Below are 5322 nucleotides of genomic sequence, written 5' to 3' on the forward strand. Positions count from 1 at the left end.
GGTAGAGGAGGAAGGGGGAGATGATGGTTCGCCTGCAGGAGGTGGAGACAGGTCGGCGACCTATCTGTGCCGCACTCCAGTGCCAGTACGGGATGCGGATCTCGTCGAGGCTTCGTCTGAGCTGAACCAGCGACAGATGAAACGGCTTAGGAGAAGGGATGAGCAGCGCATGGCGGCTCGATCGACGCTCTTCTTCTTCACTCGCGAAGGTATGAACACGTCCCCCTCGGTGCCTTTGGGCATTCAGAAGAAATCGGATGTTGACAAGAATCCGATACTTGAGCCTTCTGTTTTTGTGGATGAAAGCATGGATGGTTGGACAGTAGTTCGTCGGCGACGTTGGTCGCCGGCGTTCGATGACAACCTCCGAGATCCGAAATTGATGGATAATTCAAATTTACGTGCTACGGGCCAAGCTGGGTTGCGGGCTTTGGTCAACAACACGGTTCGTTCTTCCGGCCCAAATCAATCTCGACAAGGAAGATCTGTCGATCAGTCGGTAGATTTGTGGGGTCCAAGGATCGCTAAAGTCGGAAACAATACCGCAGGTTTTGCGTTTCGGAGATTTTTAGGGCTAGCCTGGAAGAAGGTCGAGGCGGCGGCTCCGGTTGTCCGACGGCGCCGCGTCGAGGTCGTGATGAACGGGGATGGCGGCCGGGGTGGTTTCAATCCAGGCCGCGGTGCTTTCAATCGTGGGAGAGGAGGTCTCGGTGGTGGCCGCAGTGACTTTGGCACTGGCGGCGGCCGCGGTGACTTTGCCAATGGTGGTGGCCATGGTGTTTACGGCAATGGCGGTGGCCGGGCTGGTGGACACGGTGGTTATGGCGCTGATAGGGGTGGTTATGGTGCCGATCGCGACGGCTATGGTCACCCTCGTGGCGGCTTTGCACAGCGGGAACGCCACCAAGGCCCTGGACGTGGAAACACTGGGAATGGTGCTTCGGTGGTTTTGGTGGAAACAGGAACTTTGTCCAAGGGGAATCGAGTACTTCGGTAGGGTCAGATTTCAATGGAAATTGGGGAAGTGCTAATGGGGCAAATCAGAGGGGAGGGAATTTTGTTAGCAACAATAATAGCTATGGAAGCAATCATCAGCGATGGAATTCAGGCCGAGGTGGGTCTTATGTCAATCGGAATAGGGGACAGGAGTCGGAGGGTGCTATGCGGAGCGGCATTGATGCTGACCTCTTACAGCAAACGGTACAGGCGGTGGTGGCGGCTGTTACAGCGGCTACAAAGGTAACTGAAGCACCAGTGGTTCCTGTCCCCGTGGCTGCTTCAGGGCATGTTCCAGGACCGGCTTCCGTTGATGGTCAGAGTGGGGAGGTACCGGCAGCGGTGCCAAATCCCACGGTTGTACAGCAAGAGGGGGTTGCCCAGAGCTTACCAGATGGTTCTGAGATGATAGCAACAGACAAGGAGAATGAGGTTCAGGGAGCTTCGAAGAAGAAGAAGGAAGATAAAGCTGGTTGTTTTAGGTGTAAGAAGCCTGGACACTATATTGATGACTGTCCCACACCCTACTGTGACATCTGTGAGTCCATCCATCATGTCACATCCGCTTGTCATCTGCTTAATGCCCCAAAACCAACAGCTATTCTACATGGTTATGCTATGAGGCGCTGATGCTTTTTGAGCTTGCATGTGGTGTGTTTAAGCCCAAGGCAGAACATCCCAAACTGGCGAAGGTGATAGTTGAGGGGGATATCCTGACTATACCTGAGATCATTGAACAGCTCAAGAAGATTGTACCATCAGAGAAATTTATTTGGGAGGTCTTTCATCTCAAGGAGAATATTTACAGAGTCAAACTCCCTAGTAAGTTAGAGGTCCAGAGATTGAAGAACTTTGGCACATATATCTGTATTGACAGGGAGTCTCGTTTGACCTTTGATGCCTGGTCTTCTGTGGAGGAGCCTCTCTATAGGCTTCAAGAGGTATGGGTTCGTGTGTCTGGTTTGCCATCGGATGTTAGATCAGATTACCATGCCTTATGGGGAGTTGGAACTTTATTTGGGAAGACGTTGGAGGTGGATATGGCTTATACGCGAAAAAATAAAGTGCTCCGAACCAAGATTGGTTGTCTAGATCATAGACTTATTCCAGCAGATAGTGATATGTTTATCAGGAGGGGGTTTTATAAACTTCGTTTTGAGGTAGAACTTGTGGATAAGTTGCAAGAGGTCAATATGGTGGATGCAGAAGATGACTTTGATGGAGATAATGGGGGAAACCAGGGAGAGGGGAAGAAGGGAAATGATCATGATATAGATATGGATAACAAAGAAAATGATTTGGCGGAGGGATCCAAAAATAATGATCATGATGGTTCGAGTAAGCATAATGGGGTGGATGGTATGCAAGAGCAATGTGCTCTTCTAGAGGCTATTCAGTTTGGATCGATGGATGTAAAACTAGCCTCTCCAGTAACCTTTATGCTGCAAAAAATTCGGACCAAAATGACTTTGTTCCCCCCCCCCCCCATATCTCATGTTCAAATTCCTACACTAGATGACAATTTTTTCGCGGAATCGCATGCAGATTTCCCTCACAGAGGAGCAGCCTCGGGATCGGTGGGCGTCCGAAAGGACGCTGGGCGGCGGCCTGTCATTGGACAGCAGGTGCCTGACGCGATGCTGGCGCAGCAAGCAGCCAATGAGAAGCTGTATGCTGGCCGACAGGCCCCGCCTGCGCCTGAGCAGACGCTGCATGCTAGCCGACAGGCCCCGCCTGCGCCTGCTGTCTCTGTCTCCGCTACGGTGCCGCGTGCTGGTGGGCATGCTGCAGCAGCCAGACAGCTGCAGGTGCAAGTGGCTGGGCGCGCTGACGCTGCCGGATCCTCTGTGCAGCGGAAGGTCTCTTCGCCGCCTGTGGCGGAGCGGTCCAAGCCGCAGAAGATCGGGCCGACAGTCGCTGGACAGTCAGCTGGACACGCGCCACTCGAGGACTTTCTGTGTCCAATGATTAGCAAGATTCCACTGGTGCCGCTGATCGGCTGTGGAGGGGAATGGTGAGGCCAGAGGTGTGTTTTCTCTAGATTATGATGCAAATTTTGAACATGTTATTCATATGGGGAATTTTAAGCAAGATGGCTTAAACTCTTTTTCTCAACCTGAGGATGATTATGATAATGCAGGTGTGGGTTTGGAGGCAAATGTGTTTAATTCTTTTGGATTGTCTGATGGTGATATTAAAAATAAGGTAACTCAGGATTCGGTGGGGGTTGCCTCATCGCCTATATCTATTGGTAAGTCCTTAGGTAACTCATGTACCCCTCTTTCGACTGCAAAAACCAAAGTGAATGGATCGTAGCGAACAAGAGGGGGGGTGAATGGCGCTACGGCAAGTTTTAAGCTTTTTCAATTTTAGCGCAACGGAAGGTAAAGGTGATAACTTTTGCAATAGCGGTGTTCCTACAATGAAGCTAGGACATGTGCAACAAGTAAAGGAATCAACAAGATAACAAGAGTAAGGAGCGAGACAACCGGGGGGGCGCGAGGCGAGTCGAGGTTTGTTTCCCGCAGTTCCTTCCACTAAAGGAAGTACATCTGCGTTGAGGAGGTGCTAGTCTCACACAAGAGACTAGGCGGCCACACCACGAAGGAAGGCCTCACCCTCTTCCTCGAGAGAGATCCACGGAGGTGCTCTCCCTCTTCCACTAAGGCACCGGTCGAGGCGGTGATTCCTTCACAAGGTTGGGGCGAGCTCCACACACAAGGATGCTCCCAACACCCTATGGAGCTAGTACATCACCAAGCTAGACTCCATAGCTGCACATCTCCAATGCTCCACCATAGGAACCCATCTCCAATGCTCCACCAAAGGAACTCTTCCAATGCTCCACCAAGAAGCTCCTCCAAGGCTCCACCAAGAAGCTCCTCCAAGGCTCCACCAAGAAGCTCTTCCACCAAAGGAACCCTAACACCAAGATCCACTAAGGACTACCACGAACTGGTGAACTTTCTCTCGGTAGAATGATAGATCGGGGTCTCCTCCACCACCTCTCAAAGTATGAGCAAGATTGGTTGGGTGGATGAGGAGATCCCTTCAATTTTGAGCTCAGCAACAATGGAGGAGAGAGAGAGAGAGAAGAGCTAAGGCGAGCTGGGGAAGAAGGGGCTTTTATATAGGTCCCTCCAAATCCAACCGTTACCTGCTGTTTTTGCCTAAGCGGTACTACCACTCTGAGTTCAAATCCCCACTGAACTTGTCCACGTGGACACACTGCGGTACTACCGCTTGCGGTACCGCTCGGGGTACCGCAACAGGGACCAGAGCTTACTGGACTCGAAGCGGTACCGAAGCGGTACCACAGCGGTAAGACCGTAACGCGTTACGGTACTTGAGTGGTACCGTGGGCGGTACTACCGCTCTCAAGCGGTACTACCGCTCATGGTACCGTAAAGGTACCGCAACGTGTTCTGTGGGGCATTTTCGTGTGCAATCCTCAGAGCGGTATCTCGGGCGGTACCAGTAGGGGTAGCGGTACTACCGCTCCTGGTACCGGTAGTACCGCTATGGCTAAAACAGCTTTTTCCTCTGTTCCTCTCCTACCATGTTACCTCACGACACACACACAAAATCAGAAAGCCTAAGATCTACGCTTCAGTCTTCCGATCATGGTGTGTTCAGCGAGGGCACCGTACACCTACAAATCCATCAAAGATAATCTTTGTGCACGGTTATAATTGTTCAAGTGTTGTTATCAAACACACAAAACACGGGATACGGATCTTGCTCTTACAATCTCCCCCTTTTTGGTGTTTGATGACAACACACGAATTTGCAATAATTCATAGGATATTATGATAGAGAATTTGGTTTGCAAATATAGGCGAAGCTCCCCCTAGATGTGTGCATATTTAAAATATGCATCTGTATACAAATGCACACATCCTAGAGAGAACTCCCCCTAAATTCTACAAACAAAGCACAAGTGCTAAGAAGAACATATGACAAGATTATGTAGCACAAGTACACTATAGAGGCAAGAGCAATTGCATATAGAGGAGTTTGGATGAACCTGTTCATACCTTTGCCTTGAGAAAACCCAAACTCATCATAATAATAAGTGCCTCCATAGGAATGATGTGGCCAATCAAAGAATAAATGATGGAGACCATTGACCATTAAGCTACGCACGATTAAGTCTTAGTACAAACGGGGGGATCGGGAGATCCACGAATAGAGTAGCAAACACACATATGAATAAAGTTTCGAATAACTAGGGGAAAGATTTGATGCCAAGGCCGAAAGAACCAAAACGAAGCCACCAAGTGTGGTGACCCGGCATACCACTGCACGGTGTAGTATGCAAGTCTG

Source organism: Lolium rigidum, chromosome 1 (genome assembly GCF_022539505.1).
Source record: "Lolium rigidum isolate FL_2022 chromosome 1, APGP_CSIRO_Lrig_0.1, whole genome shotgun sequence".
Lineage (NCBI taxonomy): Eukaryota > Viridiplantae > Streptophyta > Magnoliopsida > Poales > Poaceae > Lolium > Lolium rigidum.